Below are 23,689 nucleotides of genomic sequence, written 5' to 3'. Positions count from 1 at the left end.
TCCCTAACATACATGGCTTCTCCCCCCTCTTTGTGTAAAATAGTTTAAATCCATTTATGGGACATTCAGCAAATAGTTCTCTATTTTTTACATTCATCAATGTTTCGGTACGTGCAATAGTATGTATTGTTTCATTGCAGATAACAGCATTTAAATTTTTTTTGTTTCTTAGACTTAGACTCGTACTACCAAGTTGCTGTTGGCAATTGGATAATTTTTTTATGAAGTCATTTGTTATTTTTTCCCCTACTTTAGTAATTTATGCTTTTGATCTCAATTAGTTTTATATCCTAGCTTTTTAATTTTTTCCCCTTATATATTGCCATCTTATCTGTCTGCTTTACATGGCTTAAGCAGAGTCATGTCTGCTTAAGCCTTTGTTATTTTACTAATTTACCTGTTTTAATTATTATTTGTTTTCAAAGTTTAGTTTACCCCATTTTATTTGCTTTTTGCAGTACAATACTTTACTAATAATCTTGTAATAGTAATTGGTAATGTAGCACTTGGCCTTTCTCCTTCAGAATGTATGCACACATTATAGAAAGAAGAAGAGAATACCACACAAGATGGCAGCGTATGTCACGGGCCAAAAAGCGACGCCTAAAAGAACAGGTAAACCTCGAAGTCTTTCAGAGGTTGATAGATGGAAAGCGACTGAATACAGGCAACTCCTTCTCTACACCAGTAAGATTGTACTGAAGGGAATCTTACCCAAAGAATTGTATGACCATTTCCTGACTCTGAGTGTAGCCATTTCTATTCTTGTATCACCTAAATTGATTCAGTTAAATTACAGCCAATATGCACATGATCTTTTGCTGTACTTTGTGTTAAAGGCTCGTGAGCTGTATGGTAAGGATTTTTTAGTGTACAATGTACACTGCCTAACACACATATCCTCTGATGCCAAAGAGTTTGGTAGTTTGGACAGATGTTCAGCATTTCCATTTGAAAATTACCTGCAGCAGGTTAAGAATATGGTTCGATCAAGTAAAAACCCTCTTGTTCAAGGAGGATTTAAGGGATTTACTGGAGAACTTGGCAAAGGTATATTCACAATAGTCGTCTCTATTACTAATGACACTATTGCAGATGAAGGTATCTTTGTAAGATATTGCTATGCCACCTCCTTTTTTTATTAGGCCTGCAGTTGTGAATGGCTTTATTATCAGCCAAGTTGTAGCATACAACATAGCATATATATGTATATGGCATACATATATATATATATATATATATATATATATATATATATATATATATATATATATATATATATATATATATATATATATATTCAAAATTCGTCAGTGTACTACATTTTTGTTGTTGCTTTTAGGTGATGCTTTTAACCAGTGTACGTGGGTCTGATTGTGCAACCACAGTTCGAAGAATAATGAAGATATGAACAAACGGCCTGTGGTCACTATACAGTCTGGAAGGGCAAAAGAAGAAATTGGCATTTCTACAAAAACAAGAACTATATAATGTTATTTTAAGTAAGTAACCAAAAAATTAAATAATTTTTTTAAAGTTTAAAATTCACTTAAAAATTTAAATTTTAAATTCAAAAATTTTAACCAAAAAACTTAATATTTTTCATATTTGGAACCATTCCATAATATTTTCCCAAGCATAAATGATTATATTTCTATCACTTGCTCTTAAGATTGTTTCATTTAATAGAGGTTGGGCATAATTGTTCTCTGCTGCTAATAAAACTGACTGACTTAGCTATAGGAAAATGTAAAGTTAATTGGTTTATCCATTACAGTATTGTGCAGTTTATTTCATGATCCTGTGCTTAATACTTGCATAAATAGTAGATTACAAAATGCATTTTTATATCATTAGTATTGAATAATAATAATGCAAATAATTGACTTATAAATGATGTACAATTAATTGGTAGGTGATATTATATTATTAATATTTTTTCATTCTTGCAAAGCCTTAACAAAGCCATTAACATGTTAATATAAACTTGATCACCTTCCACTTATTTTCTCATGTGCTACCTACATGTACAAAACCTTATTCCTAAATGCATATTTTGTTCTGAAGCTTGTCCTTTATATGTTGTGTATCACCATCTCTGGAGAGTTTTATCTGATTGATGTATAAATTACTTTTAATTTTACAGAATATTATTGTTATACTGAATTTATTATTATATAAATAACTTAATTTTACAGAATCATCTATCAACGCACATCCACAAGTTGAGGAGGAGGATGTGACCTTCCAGATTTCTCAAGTACTGAAACATAGACCAAACAGGCCTGGTGGATCTAGGTACAAGGTAAAATAATTTAAATTTTTTTTTTTTTTTTTCCTAATTGTCCGATATATATATATATATATATATATATATATATATATATATATATATATATATATATATATATATATATATATATATATATATATATATATATATATATATATATATGTCGTACCTAGTAGCCAGAACGCACTTCTCAGCCTACTATGCAAGGCCAAATTTGCCTAATAAGCCAAGTTTTCCTGAATTAATATATTTTCTATAATTTTTTTCTTATGAAATGATAAAGCTACCCATTTCATTATGTATGAGGTCAATGTTTTTTTATTGGAGTTAAAATTAACGTAGATATATGACCGAACCTAACCAACCCCCCAGCAAACACAGAACGTTTGTGGACGTTTTTAAATGGTGCCACAAAGGTAATACTCTAACTTTTGACATAAATACGTATATCTGACATTCTTAAAACCAAAGGATATAACTAAAAACATATATTCTTGAGACACAGTTTTTTAAGATTTATGAAAAAATTTAAAAATAATAGTGAATGCTATGGTATTATAATGTTTTCATGCTTTATATTTAAGAATAAATAATTTTCAGTCAACATTTAGTTTTTTTTGTTTACTTTCTGTAAAGCTATCCAATTTACGTTCTTATAACATAAATATAACATTTATATGACGTCAGTATAACGTTATTTACACGACATCATTACGTTATTATGATGTTATATTAACGTATAATTCCCGTATGAAAACCAGAATATATATTGAACTTTATGTTTTAAACCTTGTAAAGTTATCATAAAACTTGGAATAAGACGGTAAGCATGCTTTACTTATGAAAATATACAAACAAATCAACAAAAACATTTTAACATAAAAAACATAAACATAACATAAATTAATTGCATGCATATGTATGGGAGTTAACTGGAACTCTGTAATATTGCATACATGAACCTTAAGGTACAAACCCAGTGTATTTACTCATGCAGTTCTTTCCTAAATCTAAATTTTTCCAATTTTTACACTTTGTTTCGAGTTCTGTCTTGTGTTGCTACTTTTAATACCCCATTAATGTCCCCTTTGTTATGTCCATTCATCCCATTGTGCACCTCTACCATATGTCACTCCTAATTCTTTGCTTTTCTAGAGAATGTAATATAAGCTTTGACAATCTTTCTTCATATGACAGGTTAACAGGTAGAACAAAGATTACCATTTATATATGGATAACTATTATAAGTCGGTTTGAATGAGTGAATTGCTGCTTGAAGATAGGTATATACACCTGCGGTACTATCAGATTGCATCGTGGTGAGCCTAAAACCCTTCAGATCCAAGCAAAGGGTAAAATGCCAGCAGATACAATTGCGAACACATTGATACCAAAATGAAAGACATATGACGAGAATTGAGGTAACCAAAGTGAAAAGAGTGTTCACATTACATTGCACTAGAGTGCTCCCGGGTTACTTTCTCTCACTTTCTCTGTTTTGTGCGGATGGTACACCTTGCTTTTGGAGTTTATATGCATTTAAACCTGTAGATAATTCTATTGCTAACACATTGATACCAAAATGAAAGACCTAGGATGACAATTGGGGTGACCAAAATGAAAAGAGTGTATACATTTTATCGCTCTTGTGCGCTCCCTGGTAACACACTCTCGCTTACTCTGTTTGTTGCGGATGGTAAGCCGGGCTTTTGGAGTTTATATGCCTTTAGTCATGTAGAGAATTCTATTGCGAACACATTGATGCCAAATTGAAAAAACTAGGATGAGAATTGAGGTAACAAAGTTGAAAAGGGTATACACTTTTCAGTATTATCACGCTCTCTAATGTAATGAGAGTTGCCTGAGGGTGGCTCAGCTTTCTTTTTCTGGTACCCTTGGCCTACATTCATCTTGTCGGCGGGTGGAGCGCGCTGCTGTCTTTGACATTATATGCACATAGTTCTGTTGGGAATTCTATTGCGAACGCATTGATACCAAAATGAAAGACATAGGACGAGAATTAAGGTGACAAAGTTGAAAAGAGTATACACTTTTCAGTATTTCCGCGCACTACCAGGGAATGTCCAAAAAAAAATGGAGAGAGTGGAGGGGTAACTTGCCCAAAACGCGAAAGTGTTTGGGGAGATTAACTTTCGTTCAATACTATTATGCAAAAGGAGCCACACATCTATGGTTCATCCAATAAAATCAGCAGACTTCTAGATGTTACTACTGCTCGGCTTAGACTCGGTTACAAGTATTTCTGGGAATTCTCATTATCTGCCGATGTAGACCTGACCAAATGTTAACTGCCAACAAAATTATTTGCACACCCCTTCGTCACTATGTGATAGTGAATTCAGAGACAATTCTATAACCAATGTACCAACGATGTGTCAATATTTCATTCAAAATGATCTGGTACCAGAAATTTTAGCCAAATGTCCCCAGTTTGCTAACTGTAAGTAGTAACTAAGTGATTGTAACCTATCCACCGCTGCCCACTGGATGGGGAGCGGTGTGCAGGACAAACATATCAATTGTGACACTAGCTTTCCACATATGTCAGTTGCTTAATTTAGAAACTGTACTTGTTATCGATCTCGAACCCATTGTTGATGTGACGACTTATACTGAATTTTGTAACTAGCTCATCAAGATTGTAACTTGCTTAGCTAAATGAATTGTGGGGTTCAGTCCCTGAGCCCATTATGTGCCTCTGCAACCCTTTCCACTACCGCCCACAAGATGGGTATGGGGTGCATAATAAATGAACTAAACTAACTTTAAGGCATCCTGAAAGAAAGCTTGGAGGGCTTGAAAAATTGCAGAACGAAGCCTTGAGGATAATCCTTGGGTGCCTTCGTACCACAAAGATACTTAATATGAGAAAGGAACTTAATATTCCGAGCGTTGTTTATCGTGTTACTGAAAATAACTGTCAAATTGGTATAAAAATGCTTAGGCTAACTCATCCTAACCGTTGCACAGAAGCCCTCCAGAATTTCTTTATTGAATGTAAACATTGTTTCAAATAGATAAATAAAATTGGAACTGAACTCAGAAAGTATCAGATTTATAATTTGTACCAAGAGAGACAACAATAGCACTTTCCTGCACTGTAGGAAATTACACCCTTTTCAATTTCAATCCCTCCCTTTCCATCAAAGGAGCAAATTAGAGATCAGTCCCAGCTTTGTTTTGAGGCAAAGCTCAACGTCTTAAGCCATATTGATGCTCTGTCCACAGAGCATTCTCTCTCTCTCAAATCATATACACTGAAGGTTTCCTAGAGCGCCCAACGGGTGCAGCTGGAAGTGCAGTTGTCCTAGCAATAGGATATGACTTATATTTTGAGTGGGGAGTCCGTATAAACAACTGGGCCTCTACCCTTCAGACTGAACTATTTGCCTTGCTCCTTGCACTGAAATGTGTACAAGTATCCAAACTTGATACATTAATTGTAAGTGACTCTTTATCATCCTTAATTGCTCTCAACTCTTTAAGACATAACTGTAACATGCTCGTGTCTGAAGCTAGACACAAATACAACAACTTTAGGAATCTTATCATAAACAATAATCTCAACAAAAATCACATAGTTCTCAGAGGTGATTTCAATATTGACCTAGGGCTACAAAATAACCCTCAAGTAGACTATTTCCTCAACAGCATGAATTCCTGTATGCTCATCCCCGCAATCACCAGGCCCACCCGAGTCACTCAGACATCTGCGACTACCCTGGATCACTGATGGACCAACATAACAGCTCCTCTTACATCAAGTATATTCACTGACAGAACAACTGACCACTATCCTACCTTCCTTGTAGCGAACATGGCCATAACACCACCAGGTAACAAGAAAATTACCTTTAGGTTACAATGTGAAGCGGCAATAGGCAATCTCACAAATGCCCTCCACAATGTAAACTGGGAATCTAAATTTATCAATACACAGGATAATAATTCGTTAACTAGCCTCTTCCTTTCCAAAATTTAAAGCCTTTACAATACTTATTGTCCTCTCCTCACCAAGAAAGTAACTGGCAAAAAGGTTAAATAATCCCTGGCTCACTAATGGCATACTTAAAGCAATCGACAAGAAACATGAATATGAAAAAAAAACTTAGGATTGGCCTAGTTGGAAAAGAAGTAGTTAAGAGGTACTCATCAGTGCTTACCAGTATAATAAGAAGAGCAAAGCGTTCCTATTACGAGAATAGATTCAAAGAAGCAAAAGGCAACATAAAAAGCACATGGAGAGCCATCTCTACCATCCTAGGAGCTAAACAACATTTACATAATAAGATAAAAATCTCCAAGGGTGGTTATACACCTGCAACAGATCTTGAAACAGCAACTGAATTTAATAGCTTCTTTTCATCGTTTGGTGCTCACCTTGCCCGAAAAATCCCAGAGACTCAGACATATGTTACCACATATCTTTCACGCAGCTATCCAAACTCTCTTCTCCTCTCTCCGGTCAGCCCTACAGATGTTGTGTCCATCATTCACTCGCTAAAAACCAAAGCTGGGAACATTAGTGAAATACCATCGATGGTATACAGGCGTGCCTCCCATGCCCTTGCACCATCCATAGCACTGCTGTTCAACAAATCCCTAGAGTGTCATACCTTCCCTGATATCCTTAAAAAAGCAAGAGTAACGCCAGTTCATAAAGGAGGTAACACGGCAGACATAAATAATTACAGACCCATATCGAATCTACCTATATTATCAAAAATTTTTTTTTTTTTTTTTACAAACAGCTCTACTCCAATCTTGTAAAATTCAATATACTAAGTCCCTGTCAGTTTGGCTTCCGCTCCCAAAAGAGTACCAATGATGCTATTGTTAGTCTGCTTGACTTAATCTTCTCAGCCCTTGACAAAAGTGAGTTTCCAATTGAACTCTTCATCGGCCTGAGAAAGGCCTTTGATACTGTTAACCATAACTACCTCTTACTTAAATTCCACCATTATGGAATCCGTGGCCTTGCCCTAAACTATATCCGATCCTATCTTAGTAACAGACACCAATATGAAGCCATCAATGATATAACCTCTCCCACTCTACCACTTAATTACCGTAAAGGTGCCACAGAGCAGCATCCTAGGACCCTCCTGTTTCTTATATACATCAATGATCTCCCTAATGTCTCTAACATACTTAAACCTATATTGTTGGCTGATGATACTACTCATCTACTCTGACCCCAACCCACTCCTGTTAAATAATGTTGTAAACAATTAATTAAAAAAAGTCTACTTGTGGATGTCAACCAACAAACCTCACACAAAACATAGAAAAGACCTACTATATCTTATTTGGAAACAAATCAACAAATGCAATTCAGCTTCAGATAGATAATGTAAACATTAGCAATAAAAATGATGGAAAGTTTCTTAGCCTATACTTAGACAAGAGACTCAACTTCCGCACCCATATACAACACATAACTAAAAAGGTTTCTCAAACAGTTGGTATACTGTTTAAGATCAGATATTATGTACCCTACTCTGCTCTCCTCTCACTCTATTATGCACTTATCTATCCCTATCATTCTTATGGCGTTTGTGCTTGGGGTTCAACCTCTGCACACTACCTCAAGCCCATCATCATCCAGTAAAAATCTGCTATCAGGACAATAACTAACTCTACCTTATTTATTTATTTATTTATTTATTTATGCATATACAAGAATGTACATAAGGAATGTGAGGATACAATTATGGTAATTACAGTCTTGTAAAGCCACTAGCACGCGCAGCGTTTCGGGCAGGTCCTTAATCTAAGAAAATTTTAAGGAGGTAAATACTTGCAAAATTTATAGACAAAAAAATGATAACAGATTACATGGAATGAAAAAAAAAAAAAAGATGAGAGAAAATTATAGGTACAGTATATTAAAGCACATAGGTAGCTATGATTGATTGCAATGACAGCTTAAAATGGTAGTTGACAACAAATTGGTAGGCACAATACAGCAGAAACAATATAAGATTGATTGCAATGACAGCTTGAATGGTAGTTGACAAAAATTGGTAGTCACAATACAGCATATGGCTAGCACATAAAAGAAGACAGCAATGAACACAATGATAAGGTTGTTTGATATTACATAAAAATTAGGAGATTGGGTACCACTAGGTACAGAGCAAATTTAAAGCTCAGTGTAGGAAACTAAATAGATGAAGTTAGGTACTTTTTGGTTTTGCTTTTAAATAAGGCAAAAGTTTTGCAGTTTTTCAATTCACTAGGGAGTGAGTTCCATAGACTAGGTCCCTTAATTTGCATAGAGTGTTTACACAGATTAAGTTTGACCCTGGGGATATCAAAGAGATATTTATTTCTGGTGTGGTGATAATGGGTCCTATTACATCTGTCCAGGGAGAGTTTCAGAGCATGGTTTGCATTTAAGAACAGGGTTTTGTAAATGTAGTTGACACAAGAGAATGTGTGGAGGGAGTTAATATTTAGCAAGTTTAGAGATTTAAACAAGGGAGCTGAGTGTTGTCTGAAAGCAGAGTTAGTTATTATTCTGATAGCAGATTTTTGCTGTGTGATGATGGGCTTAAGGTGGTTTGCAGTGGTAGACCCCCATGCACAGATACCATAATTAAGATAGGGGTAGATTAGTGCATAATATAGTGAGAGGAGAGCAGAGTTAGGAACATAATATCTGATTTTGGAGAGTATACCAACTGTCTTAGAGACTTTCTTAGTTATGTGTTGAATGTGGGTGCTGAAGTTGAGTCTCTTGTCTAGGAATAGGCCAAGAAACTTGCCATCATTTTTATTACTGATGTTAATGTTGTCTATCTGTAGCTGAATTGCATTTGATGATTTGCTTCCAAATAAGATGTAGTAAGTCTTTTCGATGTTTAATGTTAGTTTGTTCGTTGACATCCATAAGTGGACTTTTTTAATTCATTATTCACAACATTATTTAGTGTATGTGGGTTGAGGTTTGAGTAGATAAGGGTAGTATCGTCAGCAAACAATATAGGTTTGAGAATATTAGAGACATTAGGCAGATCGTTTATATATATAAGAAATAGAAGAGGTCCTAAGATGCTGCCCTGTGGCACTCCAACGGTAATTGGTAGAGTGGAAGAAGTTGTATCATTGATGGTTACATATTGGTGTCTGTCACTAAGATAGGATCGGATGTAGTCAAGGGCAAGGCCTCGGATTCCATAATGCTGGAGTTTAAATAAGAGGTAGTTGTGATTAACAGTATCAGAGGCTTTTCTTAGGTCAATGAAGAGTCCAATCGGAAACTCATTTTTGTCAAGGGCTGAGTAGATAATGTCAAGGAGACTAATGATTGCATCATTGGTACTCTTTTGGGACCGGAAACCAAACTGGCAGGGGCTGAGTATGTCGAATTTTACGAGGTAGGAATAGAGCTGTTTGTAAATAATTTTTTCAAATATTTTTGATAGAATGGGTAGATTTGATATTGGTCTATAATTGTTTATGTCCGCCGGATTGCCTCCTTTATGGACTGGCGTTACTCTTGCTTTTTTGAGGATATCAGGGAAGGTGTGACACTCTATAGATTTGTTGAACAGTAGTGCTATGGGTGGGGCAAGGGCATGGGAGGCTCTCTTGTACACAATGGACGGAATTTCACTGGTGTTCCCTGCCTTGGTTTTTAGAGAGTGTATGATGGACACAACATCTGCCGGGCTGATTGGTGAAAGGAGAAGAGAGTTTGGATAGCTGCCTGAGAGATATGTGCCTTCAGACAACACACAGCTCCCTTGTTCAAATCCTTAAACATGCTAAACAAATTCGCTCCATACATTCTCCTGTGTAAATTACGTTTATAAAGCCCTTTTTCTAACTGCAAACCCTGTTCTGAAACTCTTCCTGGACAGATGTAATAGAACACATGGCCACGTCCCCACCAGACATAAATATCTCTTTGATATCCCCAGAGTCAAACTTAATCTATGTAAACACTCTATGTAAAGGGACCTAGTCTATGGAACTCACTCCCTTATAATGATTTGAAAAGCTATCCAACTTCTGCCATATTCAAAAATAAAACCAAATAGTACCTGTATTACTTTTTAAGTACAAGGGAGTAATGCGCAAAGCGTCCCTCACCTGTGACGTCACAGCGTCAGCTGACGCCATATCAACACAGCGGCCATTTTGTCGTCAGTTCAGTCATGGCGAGGACTAACCCTTCATGCAAACTGCACCTACTATCAAGAAGAAGAAGATTTTGTGTTCCACCGATAGTATTATCGTAAGTAAGCACTTATATTTTATATTTTATTAAATTAATTGATTCTATTTTTCTGTAATAAAGGTCCAAAGGGTTGTTAAGGAACAAGGGTGTAGCGATACCGACGCTCAGTGCGCTCAACTCACACCAAAGTATCACCTGTGTAGCTTCTGTAATTAGTGTTAATTAGTTATGCTATAAGATAATGAAGCGAGTATAAGATTAACTCGCTACAAGGGTACTGTGTTGGGAGGTGAGGGCTGTTACTGGTGTCTGTGGGGATGTGAGGACTTGTACCAACCACTATCACCACCAGTACCTTGTCTTGCATCCTGCTTAGTATTCCTATTGAGATATGAAGTATTATTGCATTCATATAATTATTCATTCACAGTCATTACTATTTTTATGGGCTATGTTCTGTTACCCTAATGCTTTTTACCCCTGGGCATGTCCATTTACTCTCCAGCCCTTCACAAGCCACTGCTGCACCCCCTCCATGCCCATACTTACTGTGCTTATTCTTACAGGACTGCACTGCATTATGTGGTGCTCACTGCCTGGACACCTTGATACATGCATTATAGGGTTCTGGTAGTTGTTCTACTCACCAAGCCCTTCCAAGGCCAGGCTTGACATGTGAGAGCTTGGTCCAACAGGCTGTTGCTTGGACAGGCCCCTCAGGCCCACATATCCACCACAGTCTTGCTTGTCCGGCACTTCAAAATCAAATGTTTATTTACGTAAGGTACATACATATTTTTAGGTAAGGTACTCTTTATTTGGGTAAATTTATCTTCGTAGTATTTAGTTTTGGCTCGTCTAATTATCTTGGATAGCAATAACGAGTAATTCTTTGAGAATTCTTTGGAGACAATTCCTAACCTATACTTCTCCCAACCTATACTTCTTCTCAAGGTCATCTTCATTTCTTGAAGATGTTCAGGTTTTATCTTGAAGATGTCAACGGTTGTTCCAGCAATACTGTATTTCTTTTATTGCTGAAAACCTGTTTTCAGCCATAAAAAAATAATCCTGAATCCAGAAAAAAATCCCTTTTGTATCATCTGGAAATTTTCAAATATTGCTGATCAAACCTGACTCTAAATTATTTGTATATATTATGAATTACAGAGGTCCCAGGACAGGGTTTTTAGGCACTCCACTTACATTTTCCCACTCTGACTTAACCCCCATTTATACAAACTCAGTCTTATCTTTTAGCTAATAATTTATTGTACACACCATACTCAGCCTGTGTAGGGTAGTTTATTGTGCATGTGTAGTATATATATTTGTGTAGTATATTTGGTATATTTAATGCCTCTAACCTCTCCTCATAGTTCTTGTCCTTCAGTTCTGGGAGCCACTTAGTAGCATGTCTTTGCACCTTTTCCAGTTTGTTTATGTGCTTCTTAAGATATGGGCACCATACAACCGCTGCATATTTCAACTTTGGTCTAACAAAAGTCGTGAACAATTTCTTGAGTATTTCGCCATCCATGCATTTAAAAGCTCTGAATATTATCCTTTACCTGCAATTGGTTGTTGCTGTATTTATAGAATATGATTTGTTCTACTTTACATTTGTTTGTTCCTTTTTTTCAAAATTTCTTTCTGCCTCTCTCCTCACTGCCGTGTAGTTGTTTCTCTTTGTATTACTGGTATGTTTGGGGGTTTGGCCTCTTCGTATATTGATTCCATTTTTGTGTCTTTTGGTCTCTGTCCGTCTTGAAATTTCAGTTGAACAAATCCTGTTTCCTAGTTCTGCATCTTTGTTTTGGTATAAATGTTTTTGTTCCTTTATCATATATTTCACAAAATTGACATACTGTGCATTAATTCATCTCAATTACTTCCTTTCCTAACAGCAAGCCTTTCCAGTAAAATTCTTTGAATTCTTTTCTGACTTCTGGCCTAATGTTTGTTTTATCCTAGTGTGTATGATGCCTAGCGTGTGTCTGGTGCCTGTTGTGTTAAACCGAAGATAAATGCATAAGTATAGGTCAGTAATTTCTCCAGCTTTGAAAGGGGCGTTCATTATGCAGCAGTATTCCACTCTAGAGAGCACTAGCGTCTTAAAACTATCATCATCGGTATAGCATCTCTAGTGTGAAAAGTTCTTGTTATCTATCCTGTCATTTTTCTTGCAGTTGTGACGGCTACTTTATTGTGTTCTTTAAATGTAAGGCCTTCTGACATCAGTACACCCAAATCCTTTACGTTGCTTTTCCGTTCAATGTTATGATTTGACTGAGTTTTGTAAGTGGTTTCCGTTTTTATATTTTTTATTTTTTCCGTAGCGCATGAGCTGAAACTTATGTTTGTTAATCACCATGTTATTTTCTGTAGCCCATAGAAAGACCTGATTTACATCTGATTGGAGGTTTGCTGTGTCCTCTATGTTGCCTACTCTCGTGAAGATTCTAGTGTCATCTGCAAAGGATGATCAAGTACTATAGGTTGTGTCCTTGTCTATGTCCGATATGAGGATGAGAAAAAGTATTGGAGCAAGCACAGTACCCTTCGGGACTGAGCTCTTTACGGTTGATGGTCCAGATTTTATTTTGTTGACTACTACACATTGGGTTCTATTAGTCAGGAAGTTGTATATCCATCTGCCTATTTTTCCGGTAATTCCTTTTGAACGCATTTTATGTGCAATAACACAATGGTCACATTTGTCAAAGGCTTTTTTTTGTCAAAGCATTTTGTTTGTCTTCCATGGCATCTAGTGCCATGTCAGAGTGGTCCAGCAACTGTGATAGGCAAGAGCGCCCTGTTCTGAAACCATGTTGTCTGGGGTTATGGAGATGCTGTGATTCCATGTATTTTGTGATCTTACTTCTTAGCATTCTCTCAAAGATTTTTATGATGTGCGATGTTAGTGCTATCGGTCTGTAGTTTTTTGCCTCTGCCTTATTTCCTCCTTTATGGGGCGGTGCTATCTCTGCTGTTTTTAGTATGTCAGGGATAATGCCAGTATCTTGGCTTTGTCTCCAAAGAATGTGAAGGGCCTGCGATAACGTTTTTTACAGTTCTTGATGAATATAGAGTTCCAAGAGTCAGGGCCTGGTGCAGAGTGCATAGGCATACTGTCTATGGCTTCTTCAAAATCCAGTGGGGATAGGATCACATCTGATTTATGATTTGATGTTGGTATCATATCCATGAAAAATTCATTTGGGTTATCAATCAGATGGATGGAGAGCTACACTCGTGGTGTCCCATTTTCCCAGCACTCTGTCATATAATGCTTTGAAACTTTTGACGGTTTTGGCCTCCACCACCTTCTCACCTAACTTGTTCCAACCGTTTACCATTCTGTTTGCAAAAGTGAATTGTCTTACATTTCTTCGGCATCTTTGTTTAGTTCGTTTAAATCTATAACCTCTTGTTCTTGAAATTCCAGGTCTCGGGAAATCTTCCCTATCAAGTTTATCAATTCCTGTTACTGTTTTGTACATAGTGATCATATCTCCTCTTTTCCTTCTGTCTTCTAGTTTGGAATATTTAATGCCTCTAATGTCTCCTCATAAATCCTGCCCTTCAGTTTTGGTATGAATGTTTGTGTGCCTTCATCGTATATTTTGCAAAATATGGAATACATCTCATTTACTTTACTTTAAGAATATGGTTCGATCAATTAAAAACCCTCTTGTTCAAATTGCAAAGAGACTGAAAGAGATGCAGCATGCTCAATGGATTATATATTAGTGATTATTATTAGGATTATATATTAGTGAATCATATTAGTGATTCAATTATTATGGTCATAAAACAATAAACAAATAGTTTTGGTGTTATTACACTCTATTCACAGGTTATATATAAGTATCTGCATGTTTTGTTCACCATTACAAACCACTAAGTTGGTTTGATTTTTGTTGAGATTGTTATTTATGATAAGATTCCTTACGTTATCTGAGAATGAAGCTATGTTGGTATTAGGAAATCTATAGATGGCACCGATAGTCAAGGAGGATTTAAGGGATTTACTGGAGAGCTTGGCAAAGGTATATTCACAATAGTCGTCTCTATTACTAATGAGACTATTGCAGATGAAGGTATCTTTGTAAGATATTGCTATGCCACCTCCTTTTTTTTATTAGGCCTGCAGTTGTGAATGGCTTTATTATCAGCCAAGTTGTAGCATACAACATAGCATATATATGTATGTATGTATGTATGTATGTATATATATATATATATATATATATATATATATATATATATATATATATATATATATATATATATATATATATATATATATTTATTCATTCAAAATTCGTCAGTGTACTACATTTTTGTTGTTGCTTTTAGGTGATGCTTTTAACCAGTGTACGTGGATCTGATTGTGCAACCACAGTTCGAAGAATAATGAAGATATGAACAAACGGCCTGTGGTCACTATACAGTCTGGAAGGGCAAAAGAAGAAATTGGCATTTCTACAAAAACAAGAACTATATAATGTTATTTTAAGTAAGTAACCAAAAAATTAAATAATTTTTTTAAAGTTTAAAATTCACTTAAAAATTTAAATTTTAAGTTAAAAAATTTTAACCAAAAAACTTAATATTTTTCATATTTGGAACCATTCCATAATATTTTCCCAAGCATAAATGATTATATTTCTATCACTTGCTCTTAAGATTGTTTCATTTAATAGAGGTTGGGCATAATTGTTCTCTGCTGCTAATAGAACTGACTGACTTAGCTATAGGAAAATGTAAACTTAATTGGTTTATCCATTACAGTATTTTGCAGTTTATTTCATGATCCTGTGCTTAATACTTGCATAAATAGTAGATTACAAAATGCATTTTTATATCATTAGTATTGAATAATAATAATGCAAATAATTGACTTATAAATGATGTACAATTAATTGGTAGGTGATATTATATTATTAATATTTTTTCATTCCTGCAAAGCCTTAACAAAGCCATTAACATGTTAATATAAACTTGATCACCTTCCACTTATTTTCTCATGTGCTACCTACATGTACAAAACCTTATTCCTAAATGCATATTTTGTTGGTACATATTTTGTTGGGTCTAGGTACAAGGTAAAATAATTTAATTTTTTTTTTTTTTTTTTACTAATTGTCCGATATATATATATATATATATATATATATATATATATATATATATATATATATATATATATATATATATATATATATATGTATGTATATATATATATATATATATATATATATGTATATATATATATATATATAAATAAATATATTTATATATAAATATATATATACTGTGTCGTACCTAGTAGCCAGAACGCACATCTCACCCTACTATGCAAGGCCCGATTTGCCTAATAAGCCAAGTTTTCATGAATTAATGTTTTTTCGACTACCTAACCTAACATTTTCAGCTACCTAACCTAACCTATAAAGATAGGTTAGGTTCGGTCATATATCTCTATTAATTTTAACTCCAATAAAAAAAGAATTGACCTCATATATAATGAAATGGATAGCTTTATCATTTCATAAGAAAAAAATAGAAAATATATTAATTCATGAAAACTTGGCTTATTAGGCAAATCGGGCCTTGCATAGTAGGCTGAAAAGTGCGTTCTGGCTACTAGGTACGACATATATATATATGTGTGTGTGTAATTACCTAAGTGTAGTTACAGGATGAGACCGTCTTCCCAGCACTCTGTCATATAACGCTTTGAAACTACTGACAGTCTTGGCCTCCACCACCTTGTCACCTAACTTGTTCCAACCGTCTACCACTATTTGCGAAAGTGAATTTTCTTATATTTCTTTAGCATCTGTGTTAAGCTAGTTTCAATCTATGACCTCCTGTTCTTGAAGTTCCAGGTCTCAGGAAATCTTCCCTGTCGATTTTATCAATTCCTGTTACTATTTTGTATGTAGTGATCATATCACCTCTTTCTTCTGTCTTTTAGTTTTGGCATATTTAATACCTCTAACGTCTCCTCGTAGCTCTTGCCCTTCAGTTCTGGGAGCCACTTAGTATCATGTCTTTGCACCTTTTCCAGTATGTTGATGTGCTTCTTAAGATATGGGCCAACTTCTGTTGTTGGGCACCACACAACAGCTGCATATTCTAGCTTTGGCGTAACAAAAGTCATGAACAATTTCTTTAGTATATCACCATCCATGTATTTAAACGCAATTCTAAAGTTAGAAAGCGTAGCATAGGCTCCTCGCACAATATTCTTTATGTGGTCCTCAGGTGATAGTTTTCTATCTAGAACCACCCCTAGATCTCTTTCTTTATCAGAATTCTTTAAAGATTTCTCACATAATGTATAGGTTGTGTGGGGTCTATGTTCTCCTGTTCCACATTCCATAACATGGCATTTATTAACATTAAATTCCATTTGCCAAGTGGTGCTCCATATACTTATTTTATCCAGGTTTTCTTGAAGGGCATGACAATCATCTAAATTTCTTATCCTTCCTATTATCTTAGCATCATCAGCAAACATGTTCATGTAATTCTGTATACCAACTGGTAGATCATTTATGTAGACAATAAACATCACTTTTGCAAGAACTGAACCCTGTGGTACTCCACTTGTGACATTTCTCCAGTCCGATACATTGCCTCTGATTACTGCCCTCATTTTTCTATCAGTCAGAAAATTTTTCATCCATATTAGAAGCTTACCTGTCACCCTTCCAATATTTTCCAGTTTCCAGAACAACCTCTCTATGTGGAACTGTCGAATGCCTTTTTTAGGTCCAGATAGATGCAGTCAACCCAACCATCTCTTTCCTGTAATATATCTGTTGCTCGATCATAGAAACTGAGTAAATTCGATACACAGGATCTTCCAAATCGAAAACCATACTGTCTGTCTGAAATTATATCATTTCTCTCCAGGTGTTCTACCCATTTAGTTTTAATTATTTTTTCCAATATTCCAATTCCAATTTTTTCCAATAATGTGTGTGTGTGTATGTATATTTGTGTTGTTGAATATGACCGAAAGTCAGTCTTTCTGCCCCTCTCCTTACTGCTATTGTTGTTTCTCGCATCTTTGTATTGCTTGTATGTTTGGGCAATTTTTCCCCTTTTCCTAGTTCTGCATCTCTGCTTTAGTATAAATTTTGTTGTGCCATTATCATATATTTCACAAAACTTGACATACATCTCATTTACTTCATGTCCTAACAGCAAGTGTTTGTCAAATTCCTTAAGGAAATATCTGAGTTCCCCATAATGACCTCTCCACAAGTCAGGTTTTTCAACTGCTTCAAGCTCATTTTCTTCCAGATTATAATGCATTGCATACTTTATTCCCAAAAAGACATGGTCACTTTTACCCAAGTGACCATGTCACTTGGGTAAAAGGAGGGAGGTACTGAAAGGAGGAAAAGGGAGGTACCAAAGGAGGGAGGTACTGAATGATTAATATATCTTTCTCTTTCCTGGTAAATATAATATCCAGCATGGAGGGAACATCCCCTTCCCTCATCCTCGTAGCTTGTTTAACATGTAGAAACATGAATGTTTACAGGGTGAGGTTTATGAAATTATATATATATATATATATATATATAATTGGTCTCTGGTCTATATATATATATATATATATATATATATATATATATATATATATATATATATATATATATATATATATATATATATATTATATTATATATATATATATATTTATATATATACATATTATATATATATACATATATATACATATATGTATATATATATACATATAAGTTTGTGTGTGTGTAATTTATATAAATAAATAATTAAATATTAATTTTGTTAATATCTTTTCAGGGAAAACTTGCAAGTACAATTCGTATACAAGAGGGGCAACAAGAGCCAGAGGATGTCTACTAAGAAAATATATAAGTCTTTATCCTCACACTCTTGATATATGGTCTTCTCTGGTCTCTTTATTTTCTCTCCTCACAAATGTCCCTTTTTTTTATTTCTTTTACGTTTCTCTCCTGTTTTTCTTGTCTTTTAATCTCTCCTTTCCTCCTCTCTTCTAACACCTCTCGTTTCCTGTCTCTTCTAGCTTCTCTCTTCCTTTACTTTTTATATTTGTGGTATTCATTTATGTCATTTTTATCTTGTATATTTTTCTTGTATCTTTTTCTTATCTTGTGTTTCTCTTCCCCTTCTCTTCAATGAGTTCTCATTTCTCTCCTCTCTCTGTTGTTTCTGTTCTGTCTTCTCTCTCCTTGCCTTAATTTTGTTCTGTCTCCTCTTTTGTTGTGTGTGTGTCTTTCTGTCTGTCTGTCTCTCTTTCTCTCTCTCTGGCTCTCTTTCTTTCTCTTTCTTTCTCTCTTTCTCTCGCTCTCTCTCTGGCTCTCTTGCTCTCTCTCTCTGGCTCTCTCTCTCGCTCTCTCTCTCTGGCTCTCTTGCTCTCTCTCTGGCTCTCTTGCTCTCTCTCTGGCTCTCTCTCTCTCTCTCTCTCTGGCTCTCTCTCTCTCTCTCTCTCTCTCTCTCTCTCTCTCTCTCTCTCTCTCTCTCTCTCTCTCTCTCTCTCTCTCTCTCTCTCTCTCTCTCTCTCTCTCTGGCTCTCTTGCTCTCTCTCTCTCTTGCTCTCTCTCTCTCTGGCTCTCTCTCTCTCTGGCTCCCTCTCTCTCTGGCTCTCTCTCTCTCTCTGGCTCTCTCTCTCTCTCTGGCTCTCTCTCTCTCTCTCTGGCTCTCTCTCTCTCTGGCTCTCGCTCTCTCTCGCTCTCTCTCTGGCTCTCTTGCTCTCTCTCTCTGGCTCTTGCTCTCTCTCTCTCTCTCTGTGGCTCTCTCTCTCTCTCTCTGGCTCTCTCTCTCTCTCTCTCGCTCTCTCTCTCTCTCTCTCTCTCTGGCTCTCTCTCTCTCTCTCTCTCTCTGGCTCTCTCTCTGGCTCTGGCTCTCTCTGGCTCTGGCTCTCTCTCTCTCTCTCTCTCTCTCTCTCTCTGGCTCTCTCTCTCTGGCTCTCTCTTTCTCTCTGGCTCTGTCTCTCTCTCTCTCTCTCTGGCTCTCTCGCTCTCTCTGGCTCTCTGGCTCTCTCGCTCTCTCTGGCTCTCTCTCTCTCTCTCTCTCTCTCTCTCTCTCTCTCTCTCTCTCTCTCTCTCTCTCTCTCTCTCTCTCTCTCTGGCTCTCTCTGGCTCTCTCGCTCTCTCTGGCTCTCTCGCTCTCTCTGGCTCTCTCGCTCTCTCTGGCTCTTTCACTCTCTCTGGCTCTCGCTCTCTCTGGCTCTCTCTCTCTCTGGCTCTCTCTCTCTGGCTCTCTCTGGCTCTCTCTCTCTCTCTCTCTCTCTCTCTGGCTCTCTCTCTCTCTCTCTGGCTCTCTCTCTCTCTCTCTCTGGCTCTCTCTCTCTCACTCTCTGGCTCTCTCTCTCTGGCTCTCTCTCTCTCTGGCTCTCTCTCTCTCTCTCACTCTCTCTCTCTGGCTCACGCTCTCTCTCTCTGGCTTTTATTTCTCTGGCTCTGTGGCGCTCTCTCTCTGGCTCTCTCTCTCTCTCTGGCTCTGGGTCTCTCTCTCTGGCTCTCATATTTCATTTGATTTAAAAATGTCTTAAGATTTTTTACTTAATCTAAGTTATATTGCATGGTGCTAATATGAATATTATACATGACTGTTTTTTCTTTTCTTTCTCTTTCTCCCTTTCTTTCTTTCTCTTTCTTTCCTTCTCTCTCTTTTTCTTTCTCTTTCTACATGAATATTATGCTTGACTGTGTTTACATTCACTTGTAGATTTTTATTTTTAGTTAATTAGTCCTAAACTTTTGATTAATAGATTTTTATTATTAGTCATAGAAAAACTATAGTGTTATATGTATACTCGGAAAATTTTACTTGTTTTGGTTTTAAGTAACAATAACTGCTTATAACGTCAGACTGATCTCAGCATGACATGAATCACAGGCTGCTTGATCACAAAATCTATTGTGTTCACATATTGCATATATAGATTTTTATAGATTTTAAAATTTTTACTTTTATATTCTGTTATATAGTCTATATATTTCGAGCTATTACATATATTTTGTTGTATTACTCATTCTTAATTAAATAAATATAATATTTTAATTCTCTTTTTGTACCCTATTTATTTGTAATTTACACATATATATATAGGATGTCCATTTCTATCTCAGATATGTCTTCTTTCTTTCTCTCCCTTTCTATTTCAGATATGAATTACAAAATTAGTATACCCTAATTTACCCTAAACGTTTTAATGTAGGTAATTAAAAGATCATAAAAAAGTTTTTAGAAATGTTAATTATTTACGTTCTAAGGTTGTATATAAAAGTTCTCAAAAAACCTTTTCTAAACGTAATTATAAACGTGCTGAAAACAATGAAATGTCGTTTTTAGGATGTTTTAAAAACATGAAAATGTTTGCTGGGCCTACCTAACCTAACCTAACCTATCTTTATAGGTTAGGTTAGGTAGTAGAGAAAGTTAGGTTAGGTTAGGTTAGGTAGGTTAGGTAGTCGAAAAACAATTAATTCATGAAAACTTGGCTTATTAGGCAAATCGGGCCTTGCATAGTAGGCTGAGAAGTGAGTTCTGGCTACTAGGTACGACATATATATATATATATATATATATATATATATATATATATATATATATATATATATATATATATATATATATATGTGTGTGTGTGTGTGTCGTACCTAGTAGCCAGAACGCACATCTCAGCCTACTATACAAGGCCCGATTTGCCTAATAAGCCAAGTTTTCATGAATTAATGTTTTTTCGACTACCTAACCTAACATTTTCAGCTACCTAACCTAACCTATAAAGATAGTTTAGGTAGGGTTGGTTAGGTTTGGTCATATATCTATATTAATTTTAACTCCAATAAAAAAAGAATTGACCTCATACATAATGAAATGGATAGCTTTATCATTTCATAAGAAAAAAAATAGAGAAAATATATTAATTAATGAAAACTTGGCTTATTAGGCAAATCGGGCCTTGCATAGTAGGCTGAAAAGTGCATTCTGGCTACTAGGTACGACATATATATATATATATATATGTATATATATTTATATATATATATATATATATAATATATATATATATATATATTTATATATATATATATAATATATATATATATATATATATTTATATATATATATAATATATATATATATTATATATATATATATATAATATATATATATATATATTATATATATATATATATATATATATATATATATATATATATATATATATATATATATATATATATAGTGTGTGTGTAAATACCTAAGTGTAGTTACAGGATGAGACCGTCTTCCCAGCACTCTTTGTCATATAACGCTTTGAAACTACTGACAGTCTTGGCCTCCACCACCTTCTCACCAACTTGTTCCAACCGTCTACCACGCTATTTGCGAAAGTGAATTTTCTTATATTTCTTTAGCATCTGTGTTAAGCTTGTTTCAATCTATGACCTCCTGTTCTTGAAGTTCCAGGTCTCAGGAAATCTTCGCTGTCGATTTTATCAATTCCTGATACTATTTTGTATGTAGTGATCATATCACCTCTTTCTTCTGTCTTTTAGTTTTGGCATATTTAATGCCTCTAACCTCTCCTCGTAGCTCTTGCCCTTCAGTTCTGGGAGCCACTTAGTAGCATGTCTTTGCACCTTTTCCAGTTTGTTGATGTGCTTCTTAAGATATGGGCCAACTTCTGTTGTTGGGCACCACACAACAGCTGCATATTCTAGCTTTGGCGTAACAAAAGTCATGAACAATTTCTTTAGTATATCACCATCCATGTATTTAAACGCAATTCTAAAGTTAGAAAGCGTAGCATAGGCTCCTCGCACAATATTCTTTATGTGGTTCTCAGGTGATAGTTTTCTATCTAGAACCACCCCTAGATCTCTTTCTTTATCAGAATTCTTTAAAGATTTCTCACATAATGTATAGGTTGTGTGGGGTCTATGTTCTCCTGTTCCACATTCCATAACATGGCATTTATTAACATTAAATTCCATTTGCCAAGTGGTGCTCCATATACTTATTTTATCCAGGTTTTCTTGAAGGGCATGACAATTATCTAAATTTCTTATCCTTCCTATTATCTTAGCATCATCAGCAAACATGTTCATGTAATTCTGTATACCAACTGGTAGATCATTTATGTAGACAATAAACATCACTGGTGCAAGAACTGAACCCTGTGGTACTCCACTTGTGACATTTCTCCAGTCCGATACATTGCCTCTGATTACTGCCCTCATTTTTCTATCAGTCAGAAAATTTTTCATCCATGTTAGAAGCTTACCTGTCACCCCTCCAATATTTTCCAGTTTCCAGAACAACCTCTCTATGTGGAACTCTGTCGAATGCCTTTTTTAGGTCCAGATAGATGCAGTCAACCCAACCATCTCTTTCCTGTAATATATCTGTTGCTCGATCATAGAAACTGAGTAAATTCGATACACAGGATCTTCCAAATCGAAAAACCATACTGTCTGTCTGAAATTATATCATTTCTCTCCAGGTGTTCTACCCATTTAGTTTTAATTATTTTTTCCAATATTCCAATTCCAATTTTTTCCAATAATGTGTGTGTGTGTATGTATATTTGTGTTGTTGAATATGACCGAAAGTCATAGTCTTTCTGCCCCTCTCCTTACTGCTATTGTTGTTTCTCGCATCTTTGTATTGCTTGTATGTTTGGGCAATTTTTCCCCTTTTCCTAGTTCTGCATCTCTGCTTTAGTATAAATTTTGTTGTGCCATTATCATATATTTCACAAAACTTGACATACATCTCATTTACTTCATGTCCTAACAGCAAGTGTTTGTCAAATTCCTTAAGGAAATATCTGAGTTCCCCATAATGACCTCTCCACAAGTCAGGTTTTTCAACTGCTTCAAGCTCATTTTCTTCCAGATTATAATGCATTGCATACTTTATTCCCAAAAAGACATGGTCACTTTTACCCAAGTGACAATGTCACTTGGGTAAAAGGAGGGAGGTACTGAAAGGAGGAAAAGGGAGGTACCAAAGGAGGAAGGTACTGAATGATAAATATATCTTTCTCTTTCCTGGTAAATATAATATCCAGCATGGAGGGAACATCCCCTTCCCTCATCCTTGTAGCTTGTTTAACATGTAGAAACATGAATGTTTAC

The sequence above is a fragment of the Procambarus clarkii genome, chromosome 55, assembly GCF_040958095.1.
Source record: "Procambarus clarkii isolate CNS0578487 chromosome 55, FALCON_Pclarkii_2.0, whole genome shotgun sequence".
NCBI lineage: Eukaryota > Metazoa > Arthropoda > Malacostraca > Decapoda > Cambaridae > Procambarus > Procambarus clarkii.
The sequence above is the reverse complement of the archived record's forward strand: the minus strand, read 5'-3'. Positions refer to the sequence as shown.